Raw genomic sequence first — 17,496 nt, 5'->3', positions numbered from 1 at the left:
AAATTGTTCCTTTGGGGGGGTATTGCAACTTTTGGCCATTTTGAAATGAAATTGTTCCTTTCGGGGGGTATTGCAACTTTTCGGCATTTTGAGGCGAAATTGTTCCTTTGGGGGGGTATTGCAATTTTTTTTTCCATTTTGAGGCGAAATTGTTCCTTTGGGGGGGTATTGCAGCTTTTGGTCATTTTGAAGTGAAATTGTACCTTTGGGGGGGTATTGCAACTTTTCGGCATTTTGACGCGAAATTGTTCCTTTGGGGGGTATTGCAATTTTTTGCCATTTTGAGGCGAAATTGTTCCTTTCGGGGGGTATTGCAACTTTTGGCCATATTGAAGCGAAATTGTTCCTTTGGGGGGGATTACAATTTTTGGCCATTTTGAGGCGAAATTGTTCCTTTGGGGGGGTATTGCAAGTTTTTGCCATTTTGAGGCGAAATTGTTCCTTTGGGGGGGTATTGCAATTTTTTGCCATTTTGAGGCGAAATTGATCCTTTTGGGGGGGTATTGCAACTTTTGGCCATTTTTGAAGCGAAATTGTTCCTTTGGGGGGTATTGCAATTTTTTGCCATTTTGAGGCGAAATTGTTCCTTTGGGGGGGTATTGCAACTTTTGGCCATTTTGAAACGAAATTGTTCCTTTGGGGGGGTATTGCAATTTTTTGCCATTTTGAGGCGAAACTGTTCCTTTGGGGGGGTATTGCAATTTCTTGCCATTTTGAGGCGAAATTGTTCCTTTGGGGGGGTATTGCAACTTTTGGCCATTTTGAAGCGAAATTGTTCCTTTCGGGGGGTATTGCAACTTTTTGGCATTTTGAGGCGAAATTGTTCCTTTGGGGGGGTATTGCAATTTTTTTTCCATTTTGAGGCGAAATTGTTCCTTTCGGGGGGTATTGCAACTTTTCAGCATTTTGAAGCGAAATTGTTCCTTTGGGGGGTATTGCAATTTTTTGCCATTTTGAGGCGAAATTGTTCCTTTGAGGTGTATTGCAACTTTTGGTCATTTTGAAGCGAAATTGTTACTTTGGGGGGGTATTGCAATTTTTTGCCATTTTGAGGCGAAACTGTTCCTTTGGGGGGTATTGCAACTTTTGGCCACATTGAAGCGAAATTGTTCCTTTGGGGGGGTATTACAATTTTTGGCCATTTTGAGGCGAAATTGTTCCTTTGGGGGGGTATTGCAACTTTTGGCCATTTTGAAGCGAAATTGTTCCTTTGGGGGGGTATTGCAATTTTTTTTCCATTTTGAGGCGAAATTGATTTTTTGGGGGGTATTGCAACTTTTGGCCATTTTGAAGCGAAATTGTTCCTTTGGGGGGTATTGCAACTTTTCGGCATTTTGAGGCGAAATTGTTCCTTTGGGGGGGTATTGCAATTTCTTGCCATTTTGAGGCGAAATTGTTCCTTTGGGGGGGTATTGCAACTTTTGGCCATTTAGAGGCGAATTTGTTCCTTTCGGGGGGTATTGCAAGTTTTGGTCATTTTGAAGCGAAATTGTTCCTTTGGGGGGGTATTGCAATTTTTTGCCATTTTGAGGCGAAATTGTTCCTTTGGGGGGGTATTGCAACTTTTTGGCATTTTGAAGCGAAATTGTTCCTTTGGGGGGGTATTGCAATTTTTTGCCATTTTGGGGCGAAATTGTTCCTTTGGGGGGGTATTGCAACTTTTGGCCATTTTGAAGCGAAATTGTTCCTTTGGGGGGCTATTGCAATTTTTTGCCATTTTGAGGCGAAACTGTTCCTTTGGGGGGGTATTGCAACTTTTGGCCAAATTGAAGCGAAATTGTTCCCTTGGGGGGGGTATTACAATTTTTGGCCATTTTGAGGCGAAATTGTTCCTTTGTGGGGGTATTGCAACTTTTGGCCATTTTGAAGCGAAGTTGTTCCTTTGGGGGGGTATTGCAACTTTTGGCCATATTGAAGCGAAATTGTTCCTTTGGGGGGGTATTGCAACTTTTCGGCATTTTGAGGCGAAATTGTTCCTTTGGGGGGGTATTGCAATTTCTTGCCATTTTGAGGCGAAATTGTTCCTTTGGGGGGGTATTGCAACTTTTGGCCATTTTGAAGCGAAATTGTTCCTTTCGGGGGGTATTGCAACTTTTCGGCATTTTGAGGCGAAATTGTTCCTTTGGGGGGGTATTGCAATTTCTTGCCATTTTGAGGCGAAATTGTTCCTTTGGGGGGGTATTGCAACTTTTGGTCATTTTGAAGCGAAATTGTTCCTTTGGGGGGGTATTGCAACTTTTGGTCATTTTGAAGCGAAATTGTTCCTTTGAGGGGGTATTGCAACTTTTAGCCATTTTGAAGCGAAATTGTTCCTTTGGGGGGGTATTGCAACTTTTTGGCATTTTGAAGCGAAATTGTTCCTTTGGGGGGGTATTGCAATTTTTTTCCATTTTGAGGCGAAATTGTTCCTTTGGGGGGGTATTGCAACTTTTGGCCATTTTTAAGCGAAATTGTTCCTTTGGGGGGGTATTGCAATTTTTTGCCATTTTGAGGCGAAACTGTTCCTTTGGGGGGGTATTGCAACTTTTGGCCATATTGAAGCGAAATTGTTCCTTTGGGGGGGTATTACAATTTTTGGCCATTTTGAGGCGAAATTGTTCCTTTGGGGGGGTATTGCAACTTTTGGCCATTTTGAAGCGAAATTGTTCCTTTGGGGGGGTATTGCAACTTTTGGCCATTTTGAAGCGAAATTGTTCCTTTGGGGGGTATTGCAATTTTTTGCCATTTTGAGGCGAAATTGTTCCTTTGGGTGGGTATTGCAACTTTTGGCCATTTTGAAGCGAAATTGTTCCTTTCGGGGGGTATTGCAACTTTTCAGCATTTTGAGGCAAAATTGTTCCTTTGGGTGGGTATTGCAATTTTTTGCCATTTTGAGGCAAAATTGTTCTTTTGGGGGGTATTGCAACTTTTGGTCATTTTGAAGCGAAATTGTTACTTTGGGGGGATATTGCAATTTTTTGCCATTTTGAGGCGAAACTGTTCCTTTGGGGGGTATTGCAATTTTTTGCCATTTTGAGGCGAAATTGTTCCTTTGGGGGGGTATTGCAACTTTTGGCCATTTTGAAATGAAATTGTTCCTTTCGGGGGGTATTGCAACTTTTCGGCATTTTGAGGCGAAATTGTTCCTTTGGGGGGGTATTGCAATTTTTTTTTCCATTTTGAGGCGAAATTGTTCCTTTGGGGGGGTATTGCAGCTTTTGGTCATTTTGAAGTGAAATTGTACCTTTGGGGGGGTATTGCAACTTTTCGGCATTTTGACGCGAAATTGTTCCTTTGGGGGGTATTGCAATTTTTTGCCATTTTGAGGCGAAATTGTTCCTTTCGGGGGGTATTGCAACTTTTGGCCATATTGAAGCGAAATTGTTCCTTTGGGGGGGATTACAATTTTTGGCCATTTTGAGGCGAAATTGTTCCTTTGGGGGGGTATTGCAAGTTTTTGCCATTTTGAGGCGAAATTGTTCCTTTGGGGGGGTATTGCAATTTTTTGCCATTTTGAGGCGAAATTGATCCTTTTGGGGGGGTATTGCAACTTTTGGCCATTTTTGAAGCGAAATTGTTCCTTTGGGGGGTATTGCAATTTTTTGCCATTTTGAGGCGAAATTGTTCCTTTGGGGGGGTATTGCAACTTTTGGCCATTTTGAAACGAAATTGTTCCTTTGGGGGGGTATTGCAATTTTTTGCCATTTTGAGGCGAAACTGTTCCTTTGGGGGGGTATTGCAATTTCTTGCCATTTTGAGGCGAAATTGTTCCTTTGGGGGGGTATTGCAACTTTTGGCCATTTTGAAGCGAAATTGTTCCTTTCGGGGGGTATTGCAACTTTTTGGCATTTTGAGGCGAAATTGTTCCTTTGGGGGGGTATTGCAATTTTTTTTCCATTTTGAGGCGAAATTGTTCCTTTCGGGGGGTATTGCAACTTTTCAGCATTTTGAAGCGAAATTGTTCCTTTGGGGGGTATTGCAATTTTTTGCCATTTTGAGGCGAAATTGTTCCTTTGAGGTGTATTGCAACTTTTGGTCATTTTGAAGCGAAATTGTTACTTTGGGGGGGTATTGCAATTTTTTGCCATTTTGAGGCGAAACTGTTCCTTTGGGGGGTATTGCAACTTTTGGCCACATTGAAGCGAAATTGTTCCTTTGGGGGGGTATTACAATTTTTGGCCATTTTGAGGCGAAATTGTTCCTTTGGGGGGGTATTGCAACTTTTGGCCATTTTGAAGCGAAATTGTTCCTTTGGGGGGGTATTGCAATTTTTTTTCCATTTTGAGGCGAAATTGATTTTTTGGGGGGTATTGCAACTTTTGGCCATTTTGAAGCGAAATTGTTCCTTTGGGGGGTATTGCAACTTTTCGGCATTTTGAGGCGAAATTGTTCCTTTGGGGGGGTATTGCAATTTCTTGCCATTTTGAGGCGAAATTGTTCCTTTGGGGGGGTATTGCAACTTTTGGCCATTTAGAGGCGAATTTGTTCCTTTCGGGGGGTATTGCAAGTTTTGGTCATTTTGAAGCGAAATTGTTCCTTTGGGGGGGTATTGCAATTTTTTGCCATTTTGAGGCGAAATTGTTCCTTTGGGGGGGTATTGCAACTTTTTGGCATTTTGAAGCGAAATTGTTCCTTTGGGGGGGTATTGCAATTTTTTGCCATTTTGGGGCGAAATTGTTCCTTTGGGGGGGTATTGCAACTTTTGGCCATTTTGAAGCGAAATTGTTCCTTTGGGGGGCTATTGCAATTTTTTGCCATTTTGAGGCGAAACTGTTCCTTTGGGGGGGTATTGCAACTTTTGGCCAAATTGAAGCGAAATTGTTCCTTTGGGGGGGGTATTACAATTTTTGGCCATTTTGAGGCGAAATTGTTCCTTTGTGGGGGTATTGCAACTTTTGGCCATTTTGAAGCGAAGTTGTTCCTTTGGGGGGGTATTGCAACTTTTGGCCATATTGAAGCGAAATTGTTCCTTTGGGGGGGTATTGCAACTTTTCGGCATTTTGAGGCGAAATTGTTCCTTTGGGGGGGTATTGCAATTTCTTGCCATTTTGAGGCGAAATTGTTCCTTTGGGGGGGTATTGCAACTTTTGGCCATTTTGAAGCGAAATTGTTCCTTTCGGGGGGTATTGCAACTTTTCGGCATTTTGAGGCGAAATTGTTCCTTTGGGGGGGTATTGCAATTTCTTGCCATTTTGAGGCGAAATTGTTCCTTTGGGGGGGTATTGCAACTTTTGGTCATTTTGAAGCGAAATTGTTCCTTTGGGGGGGTATTGCAACTTTTGGTCATTTTGAAGCGAAATTGTTCCTTTGAGGGGGTATTGCAACTTTTAGCCATTTTGAAGCGAAATTGTTCCTTTGGGGGGGTATTGCAACTTTTTGGCATTTTGAAGCGAAATTGTTCCTTTGGGGGGGTATTGCAATTTTTTTCCATTTTGAGGCGAAATTGTTCCTTTGGGGGGGTATTGCAACTTTTGGCCATTTTTAAGCGAAATTGTTCCTTTGGGGGGGTATTGCAATTTTTTGCCATTTTGAGGCGAAACTGTTCCTTTGGGGGGGTATTGCAACTTTTGGCCATATTGAAGCGAAATTGTTCCTTTGGGGGGGTATTACAATTTTTGGCCATTTTGAGGCGAAATTGTTCCTTTGGGGGGGTATTGCAACTTTTGGCCATTTTGAAGCGAAATTGTTCCTTTGGGGGGGTATTGCAACTTTTGGCCATATTGAAGCGAAATTGTTCCTTTGGGGGGGTATTGCAATTTTTTGCCATTTTGAGGCGAAACTGTTCCTTTGGGGGGGTATTGCAACTTTTGGCCATTTTGAAGCGAAATTGTTCCTTTGGGGGGGTATTGCAATTTTTTGCCATTTTGAGGCGGAATTGTTCCTTTGGGGGGTATTGCAACTTTTGGCCATTTTGAAGCGAAATTGTTCCTTTCGGGGGGTATTGCAACTTTTCGGCATTTTGAGGCGAAATTGTTCCTTTGGGGGAGTATTGCAATTTTTTTTCCATTTTGAGGCGAAATTGTTCCTTTGGGGGGGTATTGCAGCTTTTGGTCATTTTGAAGTGAAATTGTACCTTTGGGGGGGTATTGCAACTTTTCGGCATTTTGACGCGAAATTGTTCCTTTGGGGGGTATTGCAATTTTTTGCCATTTTGAGGCGAAATTGTTCCTTTCGGGGGGTATTGCAACTTTTGGCCATATTGAAGCGAAATTGTTCCTTTGGGGGGGATTACAATTTTTGGCCATTTTGAGGCGAAATTGTTCCTTTGGGGGGGTATTGCAAGTTTTTGCCATTTTGAGGCGAAATTGTTGCTTTGGGGAATATTGCAACTTTTGGCCATTTTGAAGCGAAATTGTTCCTTTCGGGGGGTATTGCAACTTTTCAGCATTTTGAGGCGAAATTGTTCCTTTGGGGGGTATTGCAATTTTTTGCCATTTTGAGGCGAAATTGATCCTTTTGGGGGGGTATTGCAACTTTTGGCCATTTTGAAGCGAAATTGTTCCTTTGGGGGGTATTGCAATTTTTTGCCATTTTGAGGCGAAATTGTTCCTTTGGGGGGGTATTGCAATTTTTTGCCATTTTGAGGCGAAATTGATCCTTTTGGGGGGGTATTGCAACTTTTGGCCATTTTTGAAGCGAAATTGTTCCTTTAGGGGGTATTGCAATTTTTTGCCATTTTGAGGCGAAATTGTTCCTTTGGGGGGGTATTGCAACTTTTGGCCATTTTGAAACGAAATTGTTCCTTTGGGGGGGTATTGCAATTTTTTGCCATTTGAGGCGAAACTGTTCCTTTGGGGGGGTATTGCAACTTTTGGCCATATTGAAGCGAAATTGTTCCTTTGGGGGGGTATTACAATTTTTGGCCATTTTGAGGCGAAATTGTTCCTTTGAGGGGGTATTGCAACTTTTGGCCATTTTGAAGCGAAATTGTTCCTTTGGGGGGGTATTGCAACTTTTCGGCATTTTGAGGCGAAATTGTTCCTTTTGGGGGTATTGCAATTTCTTGCCATTTTGAGGCGAAATTGTTCCTTTGGGGGGGTATTGCAACTTTTGGCCATTTTGAAGCGAAATTGTTCCTTTGGGGGGGTATTGCAATTTTTTTTCCATTTTGAGGCGAAATTGTTCCTTTCGGGGGGTATTGCAACTTTTCAGCATTTTGAAGCGAAATTGTTACTTTGGGGGGTATTGCAATTTTTTGCCATTTTGAGGCGAAATTGTTCCTTTGAGGTGTATTGCAACTTTTGGTCATTTTGAAGCGAAATTGTTACTTTGGGGGGGTATTGCAATTTTTTGCCATTTTGAGGCGAAACTGTTCCTTTGGGGGGTATTGCAACTTTTGGCCACATTGAAGCGAAATTGTTCCTTTGGGGGGGTATTACAATTTTTGGCCATTTTGAGGCGAAATTGTTCCTTTGGGGGGGTATTGCAACTTTTGGCCATTTTGAAGCGAAATTGTTCCTTTGGGGGGGTATTGCAATTTTTTTTCCATTTTGAGGCGAAATTGATTTTTTGGGGGGTATTGCAACTTTTGGCCATTTTGAAGCGAAATTGTTGCTTTGGGGGGTATTGCAACTTTTCGGCATTTTGAGGCGAAATTGTTCCTTTGGGGGGGTATTGCAATTTCTTGCCATTTTGAGGCGAAATTGTTCCTTTGGGGGGGTATTGCAACTTTTAGCCATTTTGAAGCGAAATTGTTCCTTTGGGGGGGTATTGCAACTTTTTGGCATTTTGAAGCGAAATTGTTCCTTTGGGGGGGTATTGCAATTTTTTTCCATTTTGAGGCGAAATTGTTCCTTTTGGGGGGGTATTGCAACTTTTGGCCATTTTGAAGCGAAATTGTTCCTTTGGGGGGGTATTGCAATTTTTTGCCATTTTGAGGCGAAACTGTTCCTTTGGGGGGGTATTGCAACTTTTGGCCATATTGAAGCGAAATTGTTCCTTTGGGGGGGTATTACAATTTTTGGCCATTTTGAGGCGAAATTGTTCCTTTGGGGGGGTATTGCAACTTTTGGCCATTTTGAAGCGAAATTGTTCCTTTGGGGGGGTATTGCAACTTTTGGCCATATTGAAGCGAAATTGTTCCTTTGGGGGGGTATTGCAATTTTTTGCCATTTTGAGGCGAAACTGTTCCTTTGGGGGGGTATTGCAACTTTTGGCCATTTTGAAGCAAAATTGTTCCTTTGGGGGGGTATTGCAATTTTTTGCCATTTTGAGGCGGAATTGTTCCTTTGGGGGGGTATTGCAACTTTTGGCCATTTTGAAGCGAAATTGTTCCTTTCGGGGGGTATTGCAACTTTTCGGCATTTTGAAGCGAAATTGTTCCTTTGGGGGATATTGCAATTTTTTGCCATTTTGAGGCGAAATTGTTCCTTTCGGGGGGTATTGCAACTTTTCGGCATTTTGAGGCGAAATTGTTCCTTTGGGGGGGTATTGCAATTTTTTTTCCATTTTGAGGTGAAATTGTTCCTTTCGGGGGGTATTGCAACTTTTCAGCATTTTGAGGCGGAATTGTTCCTTTGGGGGGGTATTGCACCTTTTGGCCATTTTGAAGCAAAATTGTTCCTTTGGGGGGTATTGCAACTTTTGGCCATTTTGAAGCGAAATTGATCCTTTCGGGGGGTATTGCAACTTTTCGGCATTTTGAGGCGAAATTGTTCCTTTGGGGGGGTATTGCAATTTTTCTTCCATTTTGAGGCGAAATTGTTCCTTTGGGGGTTATTGCAACTTTTGGCCATTTTGAAGCGAAATTGTACCTTTGGGGGGGTATTGCAACTTTTCAGCATTTTGAGGCGAAATTGTTCCTATGGGGGGGTATTGCAATTTTTTGCCATTTTGAGGCGAAATTGTTCCTTTGGGGGGTATTGCAACTTTTGGCCATTTTGAAGCGAAATTGTTCCTTTGGGGGGGTATTGCAATTTTTTGCCATTTTGAGGCGAAATTGTTCCTTTGGGGGGGTATTGCAACTCTTGGCCATATTGAAGCGAAATTGTTCCTTTCGGGGGGTATTACAATTTTTGGCCATTTTGAGGCGAAATTGTTCCTTTGGGGGGTTATTGCAACTTTTCGCCATTTTGAAGCGAAATTGTTCCTTTGGGGGGGTATTGCAACTTTTGGTCATTTTGAAGCGAAATTGTTCCTTTGGGGGGGTATTGCACTTTTTTGCCATTTTGAGGCGAAATTGTTCCTTTGGGGTGGTATTGCACCTTTTGGCCATTTTGAAGCGAAATTGTTCCTTTGGGGGGTATTGCAATTTTTTGCCATTTTGAGGCGAAATTGTTCCTTTGGGGGGGTATTGCACTTTTTTGCCATTTTGAGGCAAAATTGTTCCTTTGGGGGGTATTGCAACTTTTGGCCATATTGAAGCGAAATTGTTCCTTTGGGGGGTATTAATATTTTTGGCCATTTTGAGGCGAAATTGTTACTTTGGGGGGGTACTGCAACTTTTGGCCATTTTGACGCGAAATTGTTCCTTTGGGGGGGTATTGCAACTTTTCGGCATTTTGAAGCAAAATTGTTCCTTTGGGGGGGAATTGCAATTTTTTTCCATTTTGAGGCGAAATTGTTCCTTTGGGGGGGTATTGCAACTTTTGGCCATTTTGAAGCGAAATTGTACCTTTGGGGGGGTATTGCAACTTTTTGGCATTTTGAAGCGAAATTGTTCCTTTGGGGGGGTATTGCAATTTTTTGCCATTTTTAGGCGAAATTGTTCCTTTGGGGGGGTATTGCAACTTTTGGCCATTTTGAAGCGAAATTGTTCCTTTGGGGGGTGGCCATTTTGAAGCGAAATTGTTCCTTTGGGGGGCATTGCAACTTTTGACCATTTTGAAGCGAAATTGTTCCTTTCGGGCGGTATTGAAACTTTTCGGCATTTTGAGGCGAAATTGTTCCTATGGGGGGGTATTGCAATCTTTTTTCCATTTTGAGGTGAAATTGTTCCTTTGGGAGGGTATTGCAACTTTTGGCCATTTTGAAGAGAAATTGTTCCTTTGGGGGGGTATTGCAACTTTTCGGCATTTTGAAGCAAACTTGTTCCTTTGGGGGGGTATTGCAATTTTTTGCCATTTTGAGGCGAAATTGTTCCTTTGGGGGGTATTACAATTTTTGGCCATTTTGAGGTGAAATTGTTCCTTTGGGGGGGTATTGCATCTTTTGGCCATTTTGAAGCGAAATTGTTCCTTTCGGGGGGTATTGCAACTTTTCGGCATTTTGAGGCGAAATTGTTCCTTTGGGGGGGTATTGCAACTTTTGGCCATTTTGAAGCGAAATTGTTCCTTTCGGGGGGTATTGCAACTTTTCGGCATTTTGAGGCGAAATTGTTCCTTTGGGGGGTATTGCAACTTTTGGCCATTTTGAAGCGAAATTGTTCCTTTGGGGGGTATTGCAATTTTTTGCCATTTTGAGGTGAAATTGTTCCTTTGTGGTGGTATTGCAACTTTTGGCCATTTTGAAGTGAAATTGTTCCTTTGGGGGGGTATTGCAACTTTTGACCATTTTGAAGCGAAATTGTTCCTTTGGGGGGGTATTGCAACTTTTCGGCATTTTGAGGCGAAATTGTTCCTTTGAGGGGTATTGCAATTTTTTGCCATTTTGAGGTGAAATTGTTCCTTTGGGGGGGGTATTGCAACTTTTGGCCATTTTGAAGTGAAATTGTTCCTTTGGGGGGGTATTGCAACTTTTGACCATTTTGAAGCGAAATTGTTCCTTTGGGGGGTATTGCAACTTTTCGGCATTTTGAGGCGAAATTGTTCCTTTGGGGGGGTATTGCAATTTTTTTTCCATTTTGAGGCAAAATTGTTCCTTTGGGGGGGTATTGCAACTTTTTGCCATTTTGAAGCGAAATTGTACCTTTGGGGGGGTATTGCAACTTTTCGGCATTTTAAAGCGAAATTTTTCCTTTGGGGGGGTATTGCAATTTTTTTTCATTTTGAGGCGAAATTGTTCCTTTGGGGGGGGAATTGCAACTTTTGGCCATTTTGAAGCGAAATTGTTCCTTTCGGGGGGTATTGCAACTTTTCAGCATTTTGAGGCGAAATTGTTCCTTTGGGGGGTATTGCAACTTTTGGCCATTTTGAAGCGAATTTGTTCCTTTCGGGGGGGTATTGCAACTTTTCGGCATTTTGAGGCGAAATTGTTCCTTTGGGGGGGGTATTGCAACTTTTGGCCATTTTGAAGCGAAATTGTTCCTTTGGGGGGGTATTGCAACTTTTGGCCATTTTGAAGCCAAATTGTTCCTTTGGGGGGGTATTGCAATTTTTTTCCATTTTGAAGCGAAATTGTTCCTTTGGGGGGGTATTGCAACTTTTCGGCATTTTGAAGCGAAATTGTTCCTTTGGGGGATATTGCAATTTTTTGCCATTTTGAGGCGAAATTGTTCCCTTGGGGGTATTAAAATTTTTGGCCATTTTGAGGCGAAATTGTTACTTTGGGGGGGTATTGCAACTTTTGGCCATTTTGAAGCGAAATTGTTCCTTTGCGGGGGTATTGCAACTTTTCGGCATTTTGAAGCGAAATTGTTCCTTTTGGGGGGGTATTACAATTTTTTGCCATTTTGAGGCGGAATTGTTCCTTTGGGGGGGTATTGCAACTTTTGGCCATTTTGAAGCAAAATTGTTCCTTTGGGGGGTATTGCAACTTTTGGCCATTTTGAAGCGAAATTGTACCTTTGGGGGGGTATTGCAACTTTTCAGCATTTTGAGGCGAAATTGTTCCTATGGGGGGGTATTGCAATTTTTTGCCATTTTGAGGCGAAATTGTACCTTTGGGGGGTATTGCAACTTTTGGCCATTTTGAAGCGAAATTGTTCCTTTGGGGGGGTATTGCAATTTTTTGCCATTTTGAGGCGAAATTGTTCCTTTGGGGGGGTATTGCAACTTTTGGCCATATTGAAGCGAAATTGTTCCTTTCGGGGGGTATTACAATTTTTGGCCATTTTGAGGCGAAATTGTTCCTTTGGGGGGGTATTGCAACTTTTGGCCATTTTGAAGCGAAATTGTTCCTTTGGGGGGGTATTGCAACTTTTGGTCATTTTGAAGCGAAATTGTTCCTTTGGGGGGGTATTGCACTTTTTTGCCATTTTGAGGCGAAATTGTTCCTTTGGGGTGGTATTGCACCTTTTGGCCATTTTGAAGCGAAATTGTTCCTTTGGGGGGTATTGCAATTTTTTGCCATTTTGAGGCAAAATTGTTCCTTTGGGGGGGTATTGCAACTTTTGGCCATTTTAAAGTGAAATTGTTCCTTTCGGGGGGTATTGCAACTTTTCAGCATTTTGAGGCGAAATTGTTCCTTTGGGGGGGTATTGCAATTTTTTGCCATTTTGAGGCGAAATTGTTCCTTTGGGGGGTATTGCAACTTTTGGCCATTTTGAAGCCAAATTGTTCCTTTGGGGGGTATTGCAACTTTTTGCCATTTTGAGGCGAAACTGTTCCTTTGGGGGGGTATTGCAACTTTTGGCCATATTGAAGCGAAATTGTTCCTTTGGGGGGTATTAATATTTTTGGCCATTTTGAAGCGAAATTGTTCCTTTGGGGGGGTATTGCAATTTTTTTCCATTTTGAGGCGAAATTGTTCCTTTGGGGGGGTATTGCAACTTTTGGCCAATTTGAAGCGAAATTGTACCTTTGGGGGGGTATTGCAACTTTTTGGCATTTTGAAGCGAAATTGTTCCTTTGGGGGGGTATTGCAATTTTTTGCCATTTTTAGGCGAAATTGTTCCTTTGGGGGGGTATTGCAACTTTTGGCCATTTTGAAGCGAAATTGTTCCTTTGGGGGGGTGGCCATTTTGAAGCGAAATTGTTCCTTTGGGGGGCATTGCAACTTTTGACCATTTTGAAGCGAAATTGTTCCTTTCGGGCGGTATTGAAACTTTTCGGCATTTTGAGGCGAAATTGTTCCTTTGGGGGGGTATTGCAATCTTTTTTCCATTTTGAGGTGAAATTGTTCCTTTGGGAGGGTATTGCAACTTTTGGCCATTTTGAAGAGAAATTGTTCCTTTGGGGGGGTATTGCAACTTTTCGGCATTTTGAAGCGAACTTGTTCCTTTGGGGGGGTATTGCAATTTTTTGCCATTTTGAGGCGAAATTGTTCCTTTGGGGGGTATTACAATTTTTGGCCATTTTGAGGTGAAATTGTTCCTTTGGGGGGGTATTGCATCTTTTGGCCATTTTGAAGCGAAATTGTTCCTTTCGGGGGGTATTGCAACTTTTCGGCATTTTGAGGCGAAATTGTTCCTTTGGGGGGTATTGCAACTTTTGGCCATCTTGAAGCGAAATTGTTCCTTTCGGGGGGTATTGCAACTTTTCGGCATTTTGAGGCGAAATTGTTCCTTTGGGGGGTATTGCAACTTTTGGCCATTTTGAAGCGAAATTGTTCCTTTGGGGGGTATTGCAATTTTTTGCCATTTTGAGGTGAAATTGTTCCTTTGTGGTGGTATTGCAATTGTTGGCCATTTTGAAGTGAAATTGTTCCTTTGGGGGGGTATTGCAACTTTTGACCATTTTGAAGCGAAATTGTTCCTTTGGGGGGGTATTGCAACTTTTCGGCATTTTGAGGCGAAATTGTTCCTTTGGGGGGTATTGCAATTTTTTGCCATTTTGAGGTGAAATTGTTCCTTTGGGGGGGGTATTGCAACTTTTGGCCATTTTGAAGTGAAATTGTTCCTTTGGGGGGGTATTGCAACTTTTGACCATTTTGAAGCGAAATTGTTCCTTTGGGGGGTATTGCAACTTTTCGGCATTTTGAGGCGAAATTGTTCCTTTGGGGGGGTATTGCAATTTTTTTTCCATTTTGAGGCAAAATTGTTCCTTTGGGGGGGTATTGCAACTTTTGGCCATTTTGAAGCGAAATTGTACCTTTGGGGGGGTATTGCAACTTTTCGGCATTTTAAAGCGAAATTGTTCCTTTTGGGGGGTATTGCAATTTTTTTTCATTTTGAGGCGAAATTGTTCCTTTGGGGGGGGAATTGCAACTTTTGGCCATTTTGAAGCGAAATTGTTCCTTTCGGGGGGTATTGCAACTTTTCAGCATTTTGAGGCGAAATTGTTCCTTTGGGGGGTATTGCAACTTTTGGCCATTTTGAAGCGAAATTGTTCCTTTCGGGGGGTATTGCAACTTTTCGGCATTTTGAGGCGAAATTGTTCCTTTGGGGGGATATTGCAACTTTTGGCCATTTTGAAGCGAAATTGTTCCTTTGGGGGGTATTGCAATTTTTTGCCATTTTGAGGTGAAATTGTTCCTTTGGGGGGGGTATTGCAACTTTTGGCCATTTTGAAGTGAAATTGTTCCTTTGGGGGGGTATTGCAACTTTTGACCATTTTGAAGCGAAATTGTTCCTTTGGGGGGGGTATTGCAACTTTTCGGCATTTTGAGGCGAAATTGTTCCTTTGGGGGGGTATTGCAACTTTTTGGCATTTTGAAGCGAAATTGTTCCTTTGGGGGGGTATTGCAACTTTTGGCCATTTTGAAGCGAAATTGTTCCTTTGGGGGGTGGCCATTTTGAAGTGAAATTGTTCCTTTGGGGGGGTATTGCAATTTTTTGCCATTTTGAGGCGAAATTGTTCCTTTTGGGGGGTATTGCAACTTTTGACCATTTTGAAGCGAAATTGTTCCTTTCGGGCGGTATTGAAACTTTTCGGCATTTTGAGGCGAAATTGTTCCTTTGGAGGGTATTGCAACTTTTGGCTATTTTGAAGCGAAATTGTTCCTTTGGGGGGGTATTGCAACTTTTGGCCATTTTGAAGCGAAATTGTTCCTTTCGGGGGGTATTGCAACTTTTCGGCATTTTGAGGCAAAATTGTTCCTTTGGGGGGGATTGCAATTTTTCTTCCATTTTGAGGCGAAATTGTTCCTTTGGGGGGTATTGCAACTTTTGGCCATTTTGAAGCGAAATTGTTCCTTTGGGGGGGTATTGCAACTTTTGGCCATATTGAAGCGAAATTGTTCCTTTTGGGGGGTATTGCAATTTTTTGCCATTTTGAGGCGAAACTGTTCCTTTGGGGGGGTATTGCAACTTTTGGCCATTTTGAAGCGAAATTGTTCCTTTGGGGGGGGGGTATTGCAATTTTTTGCCATTTTGAGGCGGAATTGTTCCTTTGGGGGGGTATTGCAACTTTTGGCCATTTTGAAGCGAAATTGTTCCTTTCGGGGGGTATTGCAACTTTTCGGCATTTTGAAGCGAAATTGTTCCTTTGGGGGATATTGCAATTTTTTGCCATTTTGAGGCGAAATTGTTCCTTTCGGGGGGTATTGCAACTTTTCGGCATTTTGAGGCGAAATTGTTCCTTTGGGGGGTATTGCAATTTTTTTTCCATTTTGAGGCGAAATTGTTCCTTTCGGGGGGTATTGCAACTTTTCAGCATTTTGAAGCGAAATTGTTCCTTTGGGGGGTATTGCAATTTTTTGCCATTTTGAGGCGGAATTGTTCCTTTGGGGGGGTATTGCAACTTTTGGCCATTTTGAAGCGAAATTGTTCCTTTCTGGGGGTATTGCAACTTTTCGGCATTTTGAGGCGAAATTGTTCCTTTGGGGGGGTATTGCAATTTTTCTTCCATTTTGAGGCGAAATTGTTCCTTTGGGGGGTATTGCAACTTTTCAGCATTTTGAGGCGAAATTGTTCTTTTGGGGGGTATTGCAATTTTTTGCCATTTTGAGGCAAAATTGTTCCTTTGGGGGGGTATTGCATCTTTTGGCCATTTTGAGGCGAAATTGTATATTTGGGGGGGTATTGCAACTTTTGGTCATTTTGAAGCGAAATTGTTCTTTTGGGGGGGTATTGCAACTTTTGGCCTTTTTAAAGCGAAATTGTTCCTTTCGGGGGGTATTGCAACTTTTCAGCATTTTGAGGCGAAATTGTTCCTTTGGGGGGGTATTGCAATTTTTTGCCATTTTGAGGCGAAATTGTTCCTTTGGGGGGGTATTGCAATTTTTTTCCATTTTGAAGCGAAATTGTTCCTTTGGGGGGGTATTGCAACTTTTCGGCATTTTGAAGCGAAATTGTTCCTTTGGGGGATATTGCAATTTTTTGCCATTTTGAGTCGAAATTGTTCCTTTGGGGGTATTAAAATTTTTGGCCATTTTGAGGCGAAATTGTTACTTTGGGGGGGTATTGCAACTTTTGGCCATTTTGAAGCGAAATTGTTCCTTTGGGGGGGTATTGCAACTTTTCAGCATTTTGAGGCGAAATTGTTCCTATGGGGGGGTATTGCAATTTTTTGCCATTTTGAGGCGAAATTGTTCCTTTGGGGGGTATTGCAACTTTTGGCCATTTTGAAGCGAAATTGTTCCTTTGGGGGGGTATTGCAATTTTTTGCCATTTTGAGGCGAAATTGTTCCTTTGGGGGGGTATTGCAACTTTTGGCCATACTGAAGCGAAATTGTTCCTTTCGGGGGGTATTACAATTTTTGGCCATTTTGAGTCGAAATTGTTCCTTTGTGGGGGTATTGCAACTTTTGGCCATTTTGAAGCGAAATTGTTCCTTTGGGGGGGTATTGCAACTTTTCGGCATTTTGAGGCGAAATAGTTCCTTTGGGGGGGTATTGCAACTTTTGGTCATTTTGAAACGAAATTGTTCCTTTGGGGGGGTATTGCACTTTTTTGCTATTTTGAGGCGAAATTGTTCCTTTGGGGTGGTATTGCACCTTTTGGCCATTTTGAAGCGAAATTGTTCCTTTGGGGGGTATTGCAATTTTTTGCCATTTTGAGGCGAAATTGTTCCTTTGGGGGGGTATTGCAATTTTTTGCCATTTTGAGGCAAAATTGTTCCTTTGGGGGGGTATTGCAACTTTTGGCCATTTTAAAGTGAAATTGTTCCTTTCGGGGGGTATTGCAACTTTTCAGCATTTTGAGGCGAAATTGTTCCTTTGGGGGGGGTATTGCAATTTTTTGCCATTTTGAGGCGAAATTGTTCCTTTGGGGGGTATTGCAACTTTTGGCCATTTTGAAGCCAAATTATTCCTTTGGGGGGTATTGCAATTTTTTGCCATTTTGAGGCGAAACTGTTCCTTTGGGGGGGTATTGCAACTTTTGGCCATATTGAAGCGAAATTGTTCCTTTGGGGGGTATTAATATTTTTGGCCATTTTGAGGCGAAATTGTTACTTTGGGGGGGTATTGCAATTTTTGGCCATTTTGAGGCGAAATTGTTCCTTTGGGGGGGTATTGCAATTTTTTGCCATTTTGAGGCAAAATTGTTCCTTTGGGGTGGTATTGCACCTTTTGGCCATTTTGAAGCGAAATTGTTCCTTTGGGGGGTATTGCAATTTTTTGCCATTTTGAGGCGAAATTGTTCCTTTGGGGGGGTATTGCAATTTTTTGCCATTTTGAGGCAAAATTGTTCCTTTGGGGGGGTATTGCAACTTTTGGCCATTTTAAAGTGAAATTGTTCCTTTCGGGGGGTATTGCAACTTTTCAGCATTTTGAGGCGAAATTGTTCCTTTGGGGGGGGTATTGCAATTTTTTGCCATTTTGAGGCGAAATTGTTCCTTTGGGGGGTATTGCAACTTTTGGCCATTTTGAAGCCAAATT

Source organism: Anomaloglossus baeobatrachus, chromosome 11 (assembly GCF_048569485.1).
Source record: "Anomaloglossus baeobatrachus isolate aAnoBae1 chromosome 11, aAnoBae1.hap1, whole genome shotgun sequence".
NCBI lineage: Eukaryota > Metazoa > Chordata > Amphibia > Anura > Aromobatidae > Anomaloglossus > Anomaloglossus baeobatrachus.
The sequence above is the reverse complement of the archived record's forward strand: the minus strand, read 5'-3'. Positions refer to the sequence as shown.